This window comes from Suncus etruscus, chromosome 5 (genome assembly GCF_024139225.1).
Source record: "Suncus etruscus isolate mSunEtr1 chromosome 5, mSunEtr1.pri.cur, whole genome shotgun sequence".
Taxonomy (NCBI): domain Eukaryota; kingdom Metazoa; phylum Chordata; class Mammalia; order Eulipotyphla; family Soricidae; genus Suncus; species Suncus etruscus.
In genome coordinates, this window is record NC_064852.1 from 6,589,688 (window position 1) to 6,610,083 (window position 20,396).

The following is a 20,396-nucleotide window of genomic DNA, read 5'->3' on the forward strand; positions in this document are numbered from 1 at the left end:
GAGTAACCCTCATTGCTGCTAGGTGTGACTCAAAACCCAATTAATCAATTAATCAATAAATAAAGTTAATAAAATACCCCTCATTTCTATTCAGATCAGTGAACTGCATGACTTCAACTATTCAACTACCTAGTGCTCCACTCTAGGTATGTGTGTATGTTTGTGTTTGTGTGTGTAGTTATTTTATCCATTTTTCTATTACTGGACATTTTGGTCAGTGGGCATTTTGGGTTTGTTTATAACCTCATTATTTGTACGAAGTGCTGCAATGAACATAACTGAGCTTATATTTTTAATTATATTTTGGGGGTAGATGATAAGAAGTAGACATGCTAAATGTTGGGTAATATGGAAACTCTATTCTTAGTTTTATTAGACATCTCCATATCATTTTCCATAGAGCCAAAACCAGTCAACATTCCCACCAACAGTGAATGAGGATTCCCACATCCCTACAATACTGGTTGTTTCCAGTCTCTTGGATATATGCCATGAACTCATATTTTGACATACAAAAGAGTTGCAGAGGAAAAGTAGAGAATTCCCTGACACTTGAAATCAGCTTTTTTTCTCAGTTATGTGTCAAAAGAGACATTAACACTGAGTAACACCATGAACTGAAGATTTCATTCCCCCTTCCTGCATTGTTCCCACTGATGTCCTTCGTGTTCCAAGCAAAATCCTCCATATTTTAACTCTAGCTGTCCTATCTCCTTATACCTCATCAGTCTTTGTTTATTAGAACCTTGAATTTTTTAATAATGCTGTTAGGTATTTTTCAGGATATCTTTGTATTTATTTGGGGAGTTCTTGTACTTAGACTGGAATGAAAGAATACCAGAGAGATGAGTTGCCCATTTGTTGTATCTTATTGAAAGATTACTTGCATCCTCCTATATTACAACTTTGAATGGATCATATTAGTTCTAGTAATATATTTTAGATGTTAGTTTCTTGTTTTATCCTCTCTGAGGTTCCTATTTTCTTATCCAATGTTCAAATCTAGGAGAAAGTAACTAAATCAATCATGTAGCACATATGAGAGGCATTAAGATCCACCTCTGGAAGGAGAAATATCAATGTATTTTAGGGCTATTTGTTAAACCACCAAAGTAATTAATACATATGTGTATGGGAGTTACTTTTGAGACTTTGCCACTATTTTGCTTCTTTTTAATATTTTTCTTCACTAACGTTTGCATTCATCAGTGGGATGTTGCCTGCAGAGTTTTATTACTGCAGTGAAGAAAAAAGATATTTTAAAGCAAAACAAACATAATATTAAGGAGAAAAAAGGAGGCACATGTTGAGATTGAAAAAGGTACGCTGTTTTTAAAGGCAAATTTTTTGTCATGCTAGTTCTGGGTTGAGAACAAGCATTTTGGAGCTTTATCACCTTATTCCCTCCATTGGGATATTTTCTCACATTTATGACATAATCCATAACTCATTATTCTGAGACTACAAGACAGACTCTAATCATATTTAGAAAAAGGTCAATGGAAAGCAATGCAGTAGCTTATAATTTGCTTATTCTCCTCAGATCTAACTGTAAAATACACCTGATTGTGTAAAGTCATCATGTGTCTTCTGCTTTTGCTTCATTTGGTTTGTTGCCAGGAATGAAATCAAGGCTTCATTCATGTAAAATTAAAAAATTATTCAATCACAAAGCTACATCCCAGGCTAAACTATGTGTGTCAGCCTGATATTTTCTATATTTGTGTATCTGTGCACATTGTTATATTCTCTGATTTGTTATATTATATGTGTACTTTACAGAAATAATGTTCTATGGCAGTTACTTCACTCCTTGTACTTCTGATACTAACACTACTTCTACTACTAAATCTATTTTTACTACTTCTCTATGATAATTATGAGGAATACTACTACTAAGGTGACCACTATGATGACTACTGATGCTGCTTCTATTACTAATACTACTCTTGATGCTACTACTTCTACTGGTGCTAGGTTTTCAGGCATATATGGAGAAAGAAATTACAGTCTTTCTTTGCATATTCCCTTAGCTTTGAGCAGTCACTTAAAGCAGTTAGAATCCTTGGCTTGGAACTATAAATTCTGCATTATAAAAGATGACCCACAGGAAGCTCAAAGATGAGAAGGAAATGTGGGAATTGGTCTACACATCCCATCTGCCATATTGGGAGAGCATCAATGGTGGGTCTGGAAATGAAATGTGTAAGCTCAGCTCATTAACACTTGAAACAAATATCATGGAACAGATGACTTTTAAGAAAGTTCCTTCTTGAAAGATTGAGGTTGTAAGGAAGTATCCAGGGAGTTGGCATGCGAGAATCTAAGTATATTAGACATTATCCTACTTGTTTATTATTAGAACACATTCTGCCCATTTTATCTTCAATCACTTCTGATCTGAAAAACTGTTGTTTAGGGCCAAGAATATTGTTTAGGACCAAGATGTTTTATATTAGATATATCAGTAGAGTGGCCAGGTACTTGAATATTCTATCTGCATCTTTATATGTTTGAAATACCTGCACAATTAATGTTGTTAATTGTTTCTTAATGGACTGATCTGTTGGTTGAGTTGGTGGTTGTAGATTTAGGTCCTATCTGAGAGTCTATGTCATTAGTATTTTTTAATTGAGGTCATACCTAGCTGTAATTTTTCAGTGTTCAGGGGATGTGCAGATTCAAGGATCAAAATCAGTGACTGGTATATTCTAGGCATGTGTGCTGCCTTTTGGCCACATCTCAGCTCCTGTTCTATTACATTTGAAGGTAATATCAGAAAGTTTTCCTGTCCAGCTCAAATCCTCTCAGTACTAGATCTTACGACTAATATGGGCTCAACTTGATAGCCTCTGGCTCTGGCCAGAATCTTGATGGAAACATAGTTCTCCTCTACCCATGCTCAAGGCAGGAGCCCCCCTAGGAACTAAACACCTCCTACAGTAGCTTGAACAGTGGTCTTTGGATGTCAATTAGTACATATTTCTGCCAATCCTGTGGAGGTAATGGTAAATTGTTTCCTTGAACATTCAGCAGAATAAGGGTCATTTTCTCCCTACTCACTTCCCAACTTTCCTATTCATGGTTTCTAATAATTTACTCTCTATTTTGGAAACCATAACTTGGAAAAACAGATTTATTTTGTTATACTTTATTTATTTATTGATTGATTGATTGATTGATTGATTGGTTTTTTAGCCACACCCAGTGGCACTCACAGGTTACTCCTGGCTTTGCACTCAGAAATTGCCCCCAACAGGCTGAGGGACCATGTGGAATGATGGGAATTGAACCGGGTATCTCCCGGGTCAGCCATATGCAAGCCAAATGCCCCCACCCCACACACACACACACCGCTGTGCTATCTCTCAGACCCGGAAAACCAAAGTTATATGGGCTTTTTCTCATTTCTTCTACCAAAAAGTTTGATCCTAGAAGGAATTGAAGTTGAGAGAAAGACATACACAGAGAGAGAGAGACAGAGAGAGAGAGAGAGAGAGAGAGATCTACCACTCAACACACTTATTAGTTTGAATACAAGCCTGTTTTAGAAGCTACTTCATACACCTTTAACTGGGGGAGAGATTAATTCATATAGTGTCAGAATCTTCCTGAAGATTTTCTTAATTTCTTCATCATGTGTTAAGTTTATAGGAGTGGGTTTTACTTGTTTTTCAAGAATGGGGATGACTCCTGCTTCCCGGATTCCCCACCACCATTTTTTGGCCACACCTAGTGATGCTCAGGGGTTATTCCTGGCTCTGCACTCAGAAATCGCCCCTGGCAGGCTTGGGGAACCATATGGGATGCCTGGAATAGAACCCAGGTCCTTCCCTGTTGACTGCAAGCAAGGCAAACAGCCTACCTCTGTACTATCTCTCTGGACCCCTAAATCCCATTTTTATATTCACCCTTTATGTTAAGGACTTCAATATGAAAGAAGTGGGGTTGTTTTGCCTTCTTTGAGCAGCCTTTAACTTTGGATATAAATCCAGACAATAAAAATGACTAGTCCTATTTTCTCCTTCCCTTCCTTATCTTTTCTTTAGTCTTCTTTCTTTCCCCATACTATTTTGTATATTTGTACATAAGAAGAGGACAGTAGTGAGCTAGAAAGCACAGAATTTTTTTCCTTACTAAATATCATAATAGGCATCCATTTTTAGAGTTTAGTCTATATTGGGCACTCTTCCAAGTACTTTACATACATTATCTAATTTATTCTTACACAGTCTCTTGAGGGAGGTATTATTCTCTAGTGAGGAAGCTAAGATTGAGAGATTCGTGCAGCTATCCAAGCTCATGTCATTGGTAATAGAGACAGGATTTGAATACTGGAATATTTGAATTGATATCTTGTATATTAGTTATACCCCTGTATTTATTTCTCCATGATGGAATTTAGTAGGTGTGACTCTAAAGACCTCTGTGTACTTTAAATTATTATTCTTGGGGTAGGAAGATAATATAGAGGCTGAGACACATATCTTGTATGTATCTGACCCCAGTTCAATTACTGCCATAGGGTGGTTTCTAGAACATTATCAAATTCAGTCCAGAGGATTTTGATCACTTCTGGGTATGGTCCTAGAAGCCTTGCATCGAAACATGAAATCAGTTCGCTGAGAATGTTTGAGAGAGTCCAGAACTCTTGAACAGCCCTTCCATCTCTAAAAAATATTATTCATAAAAACTAGATGAGGATAGCTTTGGGGGTAGAGGACTGACTCAGCACACCTTAGCAAAACACATATGGATTTGTTTCCATTTAGATTTTATTATTGTTTGCATCTCACAGGCATATTCTAACCTAATTAGTTATGTCTTGGAATATTGCACACAGTTTTGATATTATTAAGAAAAAACACGATCAGAATCAAGTGTGTCCGGAAAAGATTAGCCCGCAGGGTACTGAAAAAGATTTAAAACCATCTTAACACAATTCTGAAAATAACTGGAAGGATTTACCCTGGGAGAGTGAAGATTTGGGATCTTGGTGGGGATTACTACTTCAAATCCTAAGTATTTCTCTTGCTAAATGTGTGCTGTATGGTCTCAGGACCTATAAGTAGTTAGGGTAGGGCGTGAGAGTGAGAATACTTCGCAGCTGCAATACCAGTTCTATTTTAAAAAGGCACAATCACAAAAGTCTCCAAATTTAGAATAGGATATTTCTGGAGGTGGCATCTACCCCATTGTGGTTGTGTTAGTAAAGATATATTTTTTACATGTGAGGGGGCAAATATGACAAAGGGTACAAATATTGTCTTCACTTTCTCCAGGAATTAAAATATCTCCAGCTACCAGAAATAGTAGTAGAAAGTGTCAAGTCAATATGTTTATGCAAAGTCTTCAGGATTATGTTTCTTTTGTCATTCTGATATTTTCTGTGCAGGCTTCATTCTCTACCATGGTCTAAGTAAGGGCTAGGTACTAGGTAAGTGAGCTCTTGTTGAAAACAAGAGAGAATGCTTAAATTTTTTTATCCTTTTTATTTGTTGTGTTCATTCCTATATTAGTTTTCTATGTGTGTTGTAACAAATGACCACCCACTAAGTGGCTTAAAACAATACATTGCGTCCTTATAGTCAGTCATTCTTAAATTTGGAACAGTTCTCATTGGGGAGGAGTTGTGGTTTTGGTAGCAGGACTGAACCCCTTCAGGAGGTTCCAACAAAGAATGTTACCTTACTCTCTCTTAGAAACTGCCCCTTCCCCTTTCTACAAGGCCAGTTGATTCTGTCTCAGACCACTTCTGACCTCCTTTTATATCTTTCTTGCATTTACAAGAATCCTTATCTTTATAGTGGACCCATCTATATAATTCAATATGATATGCCCATAAAAGATCATTTGAATAACAGGCTTTATTCAAAGATGAGCCTTCATTCTTTTCAGGGATAAAGAATGGGTGTCTTTGAGGCCAGTTGAGGCCTCTGAACTAGTCACTTTGCTGTTCCAAATGGTAATTCTTAGGTCAAACGGCAACCCTGGAAGCAGAAGAGATTAAAGCGGAGCCAGACTATATGTCCCATACCATTAAAGAGGATTTCTTATTCTGTCAAGTAAAAGCACACGGAAACAGTTCCAAAAGGTATAGGTAAGAGATGCTTTTAAACAGAGGATTAAAAAAAAAACAACAGTTATAATAGGGGGAATATTTAATGTCAGAATTAAAATAGTTAGTGCAAATGTATTTTTGTATATTTTGTTGTTTGAAGATTTTATATATATATATATATAAATATATATGTTATACTATTAGCTAGTGGATCAAAGTTACATAGAATATCCCTTCTAATAATAAGAAAGCTGTCCTCTATTTCTTCATGAGACTTGAGAAAATTTTGTGTGTTCTCTCTGGTTCCTCACTGATCTGTTTTTTTTTGTTTGTTTGTTTGTTTTTTTTTTTTTTTGGTATTTTTGGGCCACACCCGTTAGATGCTCAGGGGTTACTAACTCCTGGCTAAGCGCTCAGAAATTGCCCCTGGCTTGGGGGGACCATATGGGACACAGGGGGATTGAACCACAGTCCTTCCTTAGCTAGCGCTTGCAAGGCAGACACATTACCTCTAGCGCCACCTTGCTGGCTCCGGTTCCTCACTGATTGAATCCCAAATAAATATTGATGGAAGTCACTTTGGGAGAAATGATGAAGTATTTATTTCTATTTTTCAGGCTTTAGATTCTAAGTGTTACATCAAGATGTTTGGCCACTAGGATAATGCAGCTTTCCTCTACATATAAGTGTTGATATAGCATTTTAAGTAAGTATATAAAGAACACTGCCTTCCTTACCAGAGAACTATATTTTAAGGTATCTTCAAATGAATTAAGTGAAAATCTTCAGCAAAATAATTCCAAAGGTGGGAAGTTCTATAGAGTAACTATAACCTCCATCTTTCTTTGCAGACTTTGCTCTTAAAGTAGAAAGTATGAGGCTGCCCCTAACTGAACATTTTCCCTCCTTGCCTGCTGCTAGCTGAAATTGGATGGGACCATGAAGTCCTAATCAATTTCCCTCCACCACAGGTGCCTCAAGTGATCCATTTCCAGTCAAGTGCACACTTTTTGGGGGTACAGATGGCAGAAGAAATAGAAGGCAGGGGCCGGGCGGTGGCGCTGGAGGTAAGGTGCCTGCCTTACCTGCGCTAGCCTTGGAAGGACTGCGGTTCGATCCCCCGGCATCCCATATGGTCCCCCAAGCCAGGAGCGACTTCTGAGCGCATAGCCAGGAGTAACCCCTGAGCGTCACCGGGTGTGGCCCAAAAACAAAAACAAAAACAAAAACAGAAATAGAAGGCAGAGGTAGACTGAGAAGAGAGTCATGGGAGACATTTAAAAAGATGTGATGTAGTTTTTTTTAGCTCTTTCAGATGTTGGCACATTTATTAGGTAGAATAAAAACTCTGCTCTTGTTTAATATCACTGCTGATCATTTTATAATAACTTTATATAAGCACCTTGATTACAGACACGATTGTCATTGGTTTCAGTCATATAAAGAACATCCCCCTTCACCAGTGCAACATTCCCATCACCCATCTCCCCCCTGTATTAGAGACACACTTTCTACTTTCCTCACTCATTGACATTGTTATGATAGTTGTCAGTGTAGTTATTTCTCTAACTGCACTCACCACTCTTTGTGGTAAGCTTCATATCATGAGCCAGTCCTTCCAGCCCTCATCTCTATTGTCTCTGAATTATTACAATAATGTCTTACTTTTCTTAAAAGTCATAGATGAATGAGAGTATTCTGTATCTATCTCTCTCCCTTTGACTTATTTCACGCAATATAAGAGATTCCATGTACATCCAGGCGTAGGAAAATACTGGAGTCCACAATATTCAGGAAGCAGGACTGCTGAACACTTCTTGGAAAAACCTGTTGTCAGTATAGACAAATGGGAAGCAATTCAGGTGACCATGAATGTTGAGCCAAGTTGTATACACCCCACCCCACCCCCCAATTGCTGGAAGACATTGTCAAGTCTTCAGCCACATCAGCTTGAAGTTATGCCAGCAAAGCACAACTCGTTGATGAGGAGCTGTCCCGGGTGCTGATCAAGCACTTGGCGAGCCTACTGCTTGGCCCAGTTTCTGCAAAGTAATAAAGTCTCAATTTGTCTCGGTTCTTATTTGTGACCAAAGACCCACCTCTAATCATGCTTCTCTAACTGGTCGAAAAATCCCAGAGCTCCTTCTGTTCCCCTTTCGAATATAACTTATCACTAGGAAGTGCGCTTCATAAAAATAGAGTTGATTCAGTTCCCTTTTAGTCAGCAGCACCTGGAATAGTATCTCATTTATACTAGGTACTTGCTAAATTTGGGTCACAAACATATCCTAATCAAATTGTCTCCACATTCTCATTCGCCATAATATATAAATATGCATGTACATTTACATACATACATATATATGTATTCCAACAACATGTTACAGAACATTTCTTTTTGCTTGTTTTGGGGCCACATATGGCAGCTCAGTTGTTTTTCTGAGTTCTGGATTTAGAAATACCGCTGGTGAGTTCAGGGGATCATATGGTGTTCAGGGATCACGCTGGATTGAGCAAGGCAAACACCCTACCTGCTGTACTATCACTCTGGCGCCACTTCAGAATATTTCTGTGCTTTGCAAAGTATGGAGTACATTCAAACTTCCTACTCAGTGTAAATTGTTTATTATTTATTATTTATTTATTATTTAATTATTATTGTTTATGTATTAATTATGTGTCTAGTTCCAGGTTTAAAAGAAAAACAATGAGTGCCTGAAAACTTTGTATTTATTTTCTTTTTTTGTTTTGTTTTGTTTTTGGGCCATACCCAGCATTGCTCAGGGGTTCCTCCTGGCTGTCTGCTCAGAACTAGCTCCTGGCAGGCACAGGGAACCATATGGGACACCGAGATTTGAACCAACCACCTTTGGTCCTGGATCGGCTGCTCGCAAGGCAAACACTGCTGTGCTATCTCTCCGGGCCCAATTTTTAACTTAACTAGGTTAATACCACAGGAAAAAAAGAGAGAACTTGATGGCTCAAGGTCATACAGTTAATTAAGGGTAAGAAACCTGCATTTTCCCTTGTATCCCCTTGTGTGGTATCACCCTCTACATATTTTGCTTTCCACCATTCCAGGAAAATACACTTAAAAATGACCTTGAGAAATCACAATTCATGAACTTTTGATTTTTTTTTCCTCAGCATTATCGATGTTTTCCTGACACCAGGAAGGGTGTGAATTCTTTATGTGTGTATACAAAAAAGTAGCATTTTCCTGACATGTTAGGGTGCAATTTAACCATGTGGTAAATAATAAGAAGTTTTTTAGTGGTTGGAAGGTTAGTACAGTGAATAGGATGATTGCCTTGCATGTAGCTATTGCTGGATCAATCCCTGCTATCTAATATGTTCTAACAAGCTCTTTCAGAACCTATGAGTTCAAAGCTAGGAATTACCCCTGGGCCCTATCAGATGCTCCCCCAAAACTAATCCCCCCAAGAGGAAGTATTATTTTCCATAGAGATGAAGTTTACAAACAGAATGGCATTGTTTCAAATCTTCCTTATTTTAAACTGCTTACAAGGAAATGTTATGCAATCCTAAGATGTGATTCTAATGAGGGGCTCTTCAGAAGAAGAGCAGGAATTCTCAATTCCCCTAATTAATAATAACCATCTCACACTCTCTGCACCTAGTATTTTGATCAGGAAACTCATAGCTCAGCATGATTAATGGCTTATAGGGATAGAATCATTGCCTTGTACTGTTCTGCATTCAAGTGTTCTCTAGAAGGGCTCATGGTTTCTTCACTGTTGGAGTTCTTAGGTAATGTTCTTTGAGTAATGAAGTTCTTAGAGGTCCTTGGAATCGTTATGGATCACTTTATACAAGGAAGGACTCAGAAAGGCATTGGGAATGTGTAATTTTAACTGTGTGTCTCACAGTGATTTAATTAAAATTATTTTTATTAATATTTTTATTTAAAAACCTTGATTAAAAATATGATTTTAGTTGGGTTTCAGTCATATAAAGAACACCTCCCTTTCACCAGTGCAATATTCCCATCACCAAAGACCCAAATCTCCCTCCTTCCCACTCCACCCCCACTTGTATTCAGGACAGGCGTTCCACTTCCCTCTTTTATTCACATTAAAAGAAAATAAAAAATTAAAAAGGTAACTATACCTTCTGAACACTCATAATAAATCTTTGCAGGCTCTTGTTTCATTATTTCCCTTTCTCTCTTTCAATAGAAAGTTGATTTTAGTGGTGGGTGTGACTAAAGAAGGAAAAACCTCTGATTCTTAGGATGACTGCCATGTGTTGAGAGGGTCAGGATTTGGGATTAGTGGACCTCATAGTCATCAAGAATGGCACACTTTTCAGATAACTTCTCTTTATTTTATCCACATTAAACATGGAAAATCCCCACTTGTAAATGTTAATCTTTTGGCATTCAAAGACCATGAACTTGGTTCAATTTAGGGCCTCAATTTTATATTACCTGCTCTGTTATGAGTAAGATCACTTGGCCAGTTTACAACTCTATGCCCTTGAGCATGCCAGAGGCACTCCAAATACCAGTCTAAATGCTAATATTGGGGACAGCATGAAGATAAATATAAATGCCCACTGGAAAAAATCTGTCCAGGTCCCTTAGGGCAAGCCATACAAGCAACAGGCTACGAACACTTCCAGAGAGATTCTTGCTTGCAGCCCTTTCATCCTGAGCAGATGGAATATTTGTCTGGATAATATTCTTTCTCATTTTGTTTGGCATAGAAAACAAAAAACAAACAAACAAAAGAAAACCAAAAAAAAACAAGAAAACAAAAAAACATAGAAACTAAAAATTTTTTATCTTAAATTACACCTTTATAAAAATAAAAAATAAAAATTAAATAAAAATAAAAATTATTCCTAATTTTTAATTTGTTTTTAAGTAATTTATTTTTATTGAGGCCAATGTGAATTGCAAGTCTTTCACAGTTGTATTTCAGGTACATAGTGACAGTGAATTAGGGCCATTCCCATCACCAGTGTTGACATCCCTCCACCTTAGTTCCCCAAAAGCATCCTTTACCTCCTCCCTAACTCTCAGGACTTCCAGTGTAACAGGTCCATTTTGTATTTAGCTTGTCAAAGTTTGGGTCTCATGATTCTATTGTCATTGACTTTGGGTTTGGTATTTAGATATGACCTCTTTTCATTCCTAATTTTTTTTTTTTTTTTTGGTTTTTGGGCCACACCCGGTAACGCTCAGGGGTTACTCCTGGCTATGCGCTCAGAAGTCGCTCCTGGCTTGGGGGACCATATGGGACACCGGGGGATCGAACCGCGGTCCGTCCAAGGCTAGCGCTGGCAAGGCAGGCACCTTACCTTTAGCGCCACCGCCCGGCCCCATTTCATTCCTAAATTTTAAGTCCAATTTCACTGCATGTCTCCTCTGGGCAGAAAGTGCAGTTGATGTTTTTTGACTCTCGAGAACCTTTTCCTGTGGTCAGTGTCCTCTGGATTAAAGACTGGTGGATAGAAGCAAGGTATGAAGAGAAGGAACAACTAAAGGCTCTTCCAAGCAGGGCCATCAGCATCTTCAGACACACAGGGGCTTCAAGATGTGAGGATACAGCCTTTTGGGGGCAGTGGATGTGATCTGTTTTGACTGTTTCTGAAATTTCTTGGAGAAGATGGACGGGTGATAAAACCAGATAAATCTGGTAGGGAAGACTTGGACTGTAGAGTATGGCAAAAGAGCCTGTGGTCATAAGTAAATCAAATAAGAGCACAGACAGAACAGTGAGGCAGGAAAGGGAACTCTGGCTTTTGCAAGGCCCTCTGTAAATTCTTGTCTGCACCTCCCTGCTGTGACAATGACCAGGGAGTTTGTTCTGCCTGATATGAAAAGGGGAATAAGTGAGTAACTCAGTTTAACTCTGAGTTGTGCTTGAAGAGATGGTTCTGTATGGTAATAATTTGTAACAGTAAACAGAAAATTGGGGCTGATTGGCTGGAAAGCGCTTGGCCTACGTTAATGCCTGAGGAGACTTTTTGTGTCTGATTAAGCTGCAGACTTTGCTAGGCCTTCACCTGGTGTTCAATCATTAGTCATGTCAGCACCAAGCCTGACAAGCCTCCCTCTAACTCCCAAATTAATGACTTGAACTCCGTGACCCCTGTTCTGAATGTGATGCGATGCTAAGTCAGCATTGGGTCTCTGCAATGAGCTCTAGTGGGAAGAGTTGTTTTTTTTCCTTCCCTCCGTTGAGAGGCATGACCACACCCTGTTCTTTCTGTTAACTTTCTCATGGCTGAATAAGATTTATAAGCCATAAGGTGGGAACTCAGGATGAAGATGACAAAGGAGACTGGAAAGTGAGAGCTGAAATAGCCATTGTGAGATAGTTCACCTCTCACTTTCCAGTGAGAATGGGACTACAGAGCAGGAAGAAATGAGGCCGGACCTGTAGTACCAATGTTTGAAGAGCTTAGAGACAATATCATTCTCTTCTTTTTGCTTATAGTCGTCACTTTTCTCTCTCTAAGAGCCTTTCATGCTGCATTGCTTATTGTTTCTATTTCAGAGCACACAGAGAGGTGGTAGATTCTTCCCCCAATTTCCGAGTAGAACCAAATCTAGCATCTCTATTTTACTCTCTATCCTTTGACTCTGACACCAAACCCAAAATTTCCTGTGGTGGCTGCTATCATCTAGAGAAAATGAGGAAAGATATTAAATTGTGTTTCTGGCCCAAAAGCAATGTAGAGGTCACTTTCAAGGCCACTGATAGCCTCAAGTGAGCTTCAAGCTTCAGTTTACATGACTTGAGTGTCAAGGAGTTCACTACCCCTTCAAGGTCAACTTTCTATTTTGGGTAAGTTTTTGTCTTTTAGGAAGGACCTCTTCATGTTGACCTAACATTTATGTGCATTGAGTTTCTGCCCTTGAGTCATAGTTCTACCATCTCTAGCAGGGAAGTATGAATCTATTATTTTTCCTTCCATGTTGGAGTCCTTTAGATCCTTTGAAAGAGTTCTCAGACTTTCAAGTCCTCAAAGTCAGTGGAGCTTTCCAAAATATCCATTTGATCCATTAGCAAGATATTAAATCCACTGTGTGTCAGGACCTGCCTTTCATGCAACAGAACGAAATGGAATAGAATCAAATAGAGAATGTTGAATCGGTTGTAGAAAGCAAAAAAAAAACAAGTCTGTTGTGTAAGAATGATGTGTACACATGTTATATCCCATGGGAAAATGTTCTTTCATGGCTCACTCATTGTAAGTAATGTTGCAATGAAAAATGCTACGATGAAAAATAGATCCTGTGGATCTATAATCAAAGTGGGATTTCTATATCATCTTTTAAATGGCTGTACATTTTTTTTAATTTTAATTTTATTTTTATTGTGACCAATGTGAATTACAAGTCTTTCACAGTAATATTTAAGGTACATAAATAGTGACAGTGAATTAGGGCCATTCCCATCACCAGTGTTGTCCTCCCTCTACCCTTGTTCCCAGCATGCATCCCATACCTCCCCGGTGCCCCCTAGACTGCTAGTGTAACAGGTGCCCTTTGTATATAGCTTTTTGTAAATTGGGTACCTTAATTCTGTTCTCGTTGTCTTTGGGTTTGGTATTTACCATGTTTTCAGGCGTATAAGACGACTTTTGAAACAAAAAAAGTCAACCGAAAATCGGGGGTCGTCTTATACGCCTAGTATATCCTCAAAAATGTTTCAATATGCCGCTAAACGAACATTGTCTGAATATTGCCACAAAACTTATTTTCCAACTCGGTCCTGCACCAATCACTGCCAGGCTGCTCGGGCCGCCTCTCTAGCTCAGCCAATTCAAGCAGGCTTTTGATGCATGCAAATTAGACAATGTCTGGACCCGAATCTACACTGTCAAAAGCCTGCTCCGATGGGCCAGAGTCAGAGAGGAAGTCTATGACAGTAGAACCTTTGAACCTTTGCTTGTTGCGATTGGCTCACTGTGGTACATACAGTTGCAGCACAGGAACGTTCTGTCTGATACAGCGAATATAGGCCTAAACCTATGTTTTAACTGCAAAATTAGGGATCGTCTTATATGCCAGCAAATACGGTAGGCCTGATCATTATTTAGGTGACTGTACATTTCTGAGGATAGTCCGTTTTATGTTCCATAGTTATTGTTTCCTTCCCATATATAGTGTAGAAGCTTTAGGAAGCAGATCCAATATTATTTGTCAACTATGTTTTAATAAAGCTGGGGGAGAAATGCTTTCATGCCATATGTGGTGCTGTGAAAATATTTTCAAGAATGTTCAAAATCTTCCTCCTTTAAACCTGATCCATTCTAGGTTTGTAAGTTTCTATCTAGGCTCTCAACAGCCACTTAACCTTAGTCTCCTCATTACTTTACTGCAGAACGGCATATGTCCTCTCTCTCTTTTCCAGCATTTTGGTGAGGATTAAATATAATGTCAAATGTGAAACTAATCCAGAAAATAAGAGGGTCTGATTTTATAATAATGCTGGGAGTATAATGGTTTGAGTTGTAAGAGTCACAAAATAAGGAATAAGAAAACGGGGCCTGAGAGATAGCATGGAGGTAAGGCGTTTGCCTTTCATGCAGGAGGTCATCGGTTCGAATCCTGGCGTCCCATATGGTCCCCCGTGCCTGCCAGGAGCAATTTCTGAGCCTGGAGCCAGGAATAACCCCTGAGCACTGCCGGATGTGACCCAAAACCCACAAAAAAAAAGGAATAAGAAAACATTTCTCTTCTTCTTCCTTTATGTTTTCATCCCTTCTTCCTCACATGCTTCACTTTGGGGAACATGCTTTCTAGATGCTTTATCTGTTTTAGATTGCACATTATTATACCTTAAGTCAAAGCACCTCATGATAGTGTAGAATCAATTTGGTTTTGATGAACATACAGACCTGAGTTGAAATTCAGCCTCTTTTGTTCACTCATTGTCTGATTTGTAATAAGTCTTTTTTCCTTCTTGATGCCTTGAGAACTCTAAGGTGGGAATTCCAACACCTGAGCAACAAAAGATTTCATGATTGAATGAGTAACTATGTACATGGTCTATAGTAGAATGCAGTAAAATGATAGATTCACACTATCCTCTACTACCCCCTTCGCAAGGTTATTATGTTCATGAACCTTGTGGAAATAATTTTTTCAATTCAGAACTAGTTTTTAATTCAAACCAAAAGGGGGTTGGTGAAAGATATGACATTCCAAGAGGATTTGTTAGATTTAGAATTTCTCTGTAATGCACTTCTGGAAACTGACATTTCTGCAGCTTGTCCGGCAACTCCTGCATCAGAACTCTCAAGAAAAAGCTTGTACTCTCCTTTTCACAGCAGTCTCTGCTCCAGAGAAGAGGAACAGGAACTTTGGAAGGTTGGAAGGACTTTCATAGCAGCCTTAGGTGAGGTTACACTGGAGACTATTTCTGGTCCAAACATCCTTTCCATTTCTCTAGTTTCACCTCTACTTGCCTCTTGTGGGCATCCAGGAAAATTCAGAAACCATTTCTTCTTTTTTAATAATAAGTTTTTATCAAAGTACTGTGGTTTCAAAAATGTTTTTAGCTGAGTTTCAGTCATCAAATTTACACCACTCTTCACCAGTGTAATTTTCCCACCACCAATATTCCCCATTTCCCAATCCACCCCCTCCTGTCTTCGAGTTACTTTATTTTTCTCTCTCACTATCATTGTCCATGGTAGTTGTTGGTGTAGTTATTTTTGTAACTATACTCACCACTCTTTACTTCATACTATTGACTGGCTTTTTGGGTCCTCATCTCTATTTTCTCTGGGTATTATTACTATACTATCTTTTATTTTTTTTAATCCCACAGATGAGTGAGACTGTTCTGTGTCTGTCTCTTTCCCTCTGCCTCATTTCACTCAGCATAATAATCTCCATGTCCATCTATGTAAAGAAAATTTTTATGATTTTATTTTTTCTAATAGTATTCCATTTTGTAGATGTACCACAGTTTCTTTATTCACTCATCTGTTGTTGGGCATCTGAGTTGCTTCCATATTCTGGCTATTGTAAATAGTACTGCAATGAACATCGGAATACAGAGGGCATTGTTGTATTGTTTTTGTGTTCCTAGGGTTTATTCCTAGGAGTGGTATTGCTGGATCAAATGGGCACTCAATTTTTAGTTTTTTTTTTTTTTGAGGAATACGCATATTCCTTTCCAGAAAGGTTGGACCATATGGCATCCCGCCCAGCAATGAACGACAGTTTCTTTTTCTTTGCACTCACATCATAACTAATTGTTCTTGTTCTTTGTGATGTGTGCCAGTCTCTGTGGTGTGAGATGATACCTCATTGTTGTTTTGATTGCATTCTCCTGATGATTAGTGATGCAGAACATTTTTTTCATTGCCTCTGGTCATCTGTATGTTTTTATGAGGAGGAAATGTCTTAAAAGTTATGTTTCTTAGTGATCCCAAATGAAAGGATTTTACTTGTGTGGACACCATTTTTTGTTTTGTTTTGTTTTGTGGCCACACCCAGTGACACTAAGGGGTTATTCCTGGCTATGCGCTCAGAAATCGCTCCTAAATTGGAGGACCATATGGGATGCCGGGATGGAACCACGGTCTGTCCTAGGTTAGCCACATGCAAGGCAAACGCCCTACCACTGCAACACCACTCTAGTCCCTGGACACCATTTTAATGCAGACCAACTAAGTTTTCTTGTATGTTTTTTTGGAAATTTAACCAAATCTAAATGGTGCTTCCAAATAAGTCATATTTTCTTCTTGCCATGAACTGTCCCTTACTGTACAATAAAGCCAAAGCTGAATTCCTTGCCAAAGAACTGGCAACTCTTGGTATGGTATTCAAGCCCCAAGCTAGCTTCAACTCTAGATGGAGCTGAGCTTCTTTCTCCACTCCACTGGCTCTGCGTTTCTTCAAAACGTCACTGCAATTCTCTCTCTTTCTCCCTTGCATTCAGTCCTTCAGGCAAATTTGACATCTTCATGTTTTTTCAACATACTTTATAGTGCCAACCTTTCTCTTGTCTTTGGTTCACGATGTTTTATTTTATTAGTCTTCATTTGAAAAGATCGAGGAAGAATAAATAGACTTGCCCTTCTCAATAAATTAATATCTAAACAAATTTGTGATCTTTTCTCCAACAGTCAAGAAGGGAATTAGAGACTGGGATTTAAATATCTGAAACCTAATATCTATCCCTATGATAGTAGACTACTTTGGAGCCTGTACCTTCATCTGTGAAATGGGTATATTTCTATTATATTTTAAGAGAATTGCAAGGCTTCTATTTGATCTGGTGTGTCTGGGTCTTTTATATATCATGGATACTCATATAGCCCACTGACAAGATAGGAAGGCTTGGCTTTTTCCAGTTCCATGAATCCCTAACTCTGACATGCAGCTGAGCATATAGTAAACATCTGATAATTATGCATACATCATAATAAATTCAATCAAATATTTAAATTAGCTTCCTTAGCCCTTACTCTGACATTCTTGCTTTGGAACTCAATGGAGAAGAAGGTTGACTTAGTGGTTAATATTATCCCTAAATAAATGATATCCAGAAAAGTGTGGGTTGTGACTCATTTCAGCTGGAGTATATGCAAGTAATTAAATAATAACTAAGATGCTAATGTTAGGGCTTAATTTTAAGAATGTTTCTGTGCTATAATTTGCCGAAATTGAGCTTCTTTCTATCACTAATTTTAGGAAGATGGATTGAAACTGCTTGGGTGGTTGGGGGGCAGGGACCCAGGAGACAGTTCAAGTAGTAGACCATGTACCAAGCATCTACAAGGCCTTCATCCCTGATATCATATTCAACAACCAGACTCCCAGTACTGCCGGCTGTAACCCTCATGACCCAGAGCACCAACAGGCCTGTGCATGGAACCATGAGGTAACAAGTATTGTTAAGTAAAGTGGATAAAAATAAAAGAATAGAATGGAATGGGCTAGAAAACATTGGGACATAAGGTAGTGCAGCAGGAAATAGAATAGATGAGAATTGATAAAATAGAATGTCAAAGTCTATAAAAGGGAGAGAGTCTATTAAAGGAATATAATGCGTCTATAAAAGGAATATAATGAGAGGCTGGAACAGTTATGCAATTGGGTAGGGCATTTGGCTTGCACCTAACCAACCTGGGTTCTATCACCAACATCTAATATGGTCCCCTAAGAACCAGTAGGAGAAATTCTTGAGTGTAGAACCAGGGGTAACACCGAGTACCACTGAGTGTTAAATACAAAAGCAAACAAAAGGAACAAATAATGTAATGAAGTGAATTAAAGTGCAATTGGACAGAGCATTTGTGGTGCCTATTTCTTTTTTTTAACTCCCTCCCACCCTGATGTCTATTTCTTATAGTAAAAGAAGACATGCTATTTATACACAAAACTTTAGTCCTGTTACATACATAGATGTATAGATGTAAAACTATTTATTGTTGTGAAATCCATAGGTAAATTATTAAATTTCTTTGTTTCATAGCAAGAGAGTTAGTTACATCCTTTTAACATTATTTCTTAAGTTGATGTTAACTTTCCCGAACAGTGATAATAATTGACCCTTATCTGGATTTTTCACCTCCCAAACTTGGTTCAGCCTTTCATAGATACTCAGATCTGTTGATCAAGTTAAACCGATCAAACACTAAGGACATCCTGAAATTTATGAGCAGTAGTCCCACTGCTTTTTCAATGAACTTCAGGAAATCTATCAGTAGTAACAGTATTGATGAGTGCTAATTACCAGCACTGGTCATTGGTTTTAATGTCAGGAACAGGGCCTGGTACATAGAGAGTGCTCAGTATATGGTTACTTTAATCGTTATTGCCCCCATCTCCTCCATTATGACCACTTAGCAATGCTTATCAAGAGCTTCTTCAATGTCTCTTGTCTATTATTATCCCAACTGTGCCTTGGAGCTAATCATTTCCACATTTAATGAATGGGACTAGCTAATGCTGAAAAAGACAGATTTTCCCCCAAAGAGGAAAAAGATCAGGAGAAACAGAGCATGAAATGGACCCACCCTCAACCTCTGTCATGGTTAGGGTATCCGTGTTCTCCAAGTACTTAAGTGTCAGACCCACACAGTTGAGATGGGCAGGACAGGCTGTTCAAAGAACCACAGGGAGGCTTCCTGTAGCTGGAAGGTCATTCACATCAATATATGATGGTATGCTTTAAGGATGGAGAAACCCTGAATCTCTTAGGCCACGAAAATTCCCTTTCTTCCCCAATGCATACTGTGCCTATGCAAAAAAAAAAAAAAAAAAGTTGGGGGAACGCCAAACCCTGCCACTCCAGCACCCATACTTTTTCTTGTTTTGTTTTAATTTGTTAGTTTTTTACTTTATTTTCCTTTTCTTTTCTCTTCCACTTTTCTTTCTTTTTCACTCTTGAGTTATTATGTAAAAATAAATAAATAAATAAATAAATAAATAAATAAATAAATAAATAAATGACATGTGTGACTGACTAGAGGTGCTCAACAAAGGCACAAAACTGGAGCACACAAATGGACTTTTGAGTCCAGCTTTTACCTTAGGCAAAGCTCTTAATCTAAGAGGGTAGTAGGAAGGATTTTGAGTCATTATACACCTGTTTTTTTTCCCTGTCACCACTTTCTTGGCAGCAATAATATCAGACACTTTAGTCAGAAGAACAGAGGCAGCCTATAACAGCAGCTGAACTTCAACTTCCATTGCCTTGCATTAAGTGGTACAGGTAATCTTGCTTCCTTTGAAAGTTGTGATGAGAATAAGAATGGCAAACACAAGGGCCAGAGAGATAGCATGGAGGCAGTGCATTTGCCTTGCATGCAGAAGGATGGTGGTGTGAATCCCAGCATCCCATATGTTTCCCTGAGCCTTCCAGGAGTGATCTGAGAATAGAACCAGGAGTAACCCCTGAGCATGGCCAGGTGTTACATTCCCTCCCCCCCAATAAAAGAATGGCAAACACAGTCCAGGTTAAAAGGAAGAATATGCCTTTATTCAAGTGTATGGGCTATCTACTACCTCTTTTTGTACACAAATACCAGATTCCTGTCAGGTGAGGTGTTTTGTTGGTCTATGGAGCCTTTAACAGGAAGTAGATGTTGGCCGCAGAGCGGTTTCTGGGAATGGTTCCAAACCTGGAGCCCTGATGGCCACTGTGCTCTCCAGGGGCCCTAGCTATTCTTGGCTTCATGACCCAAAACCTTCACCCTCTTTTGCTCCTGTGTCTTTCTTTTGCTAAAGAAAATCAAGACATGGAGGACAGATCTGGGAGATGGTATGTCTCTAGAATTTTCTGTTGTTTTTGTTGTTGTTTTCTTTCTTTATTTTCCTTTGTGTTTTTGTTATGTT

General features: G+C 38.6%; 1 protein-coding gene and 1 pseudogene across 3 annotated transcripts in view; one reads left to right on the top strand and one right to left on the bottom strand.

The window, feature by feature from the left end:
- ASTN2 (astrotactin 2) overlaps positions 1-20,396 on the top strand; it is a 1,116,661-nt gene that overhangs the window by 191,997 nt on the left and 904,268 nt on the right. The window lies entirely within an intron of this gene.
- LOC126009950 (uncharacterized) lies at positions 10,649-10,760 on the bottom strand (annotated as a pseudogene).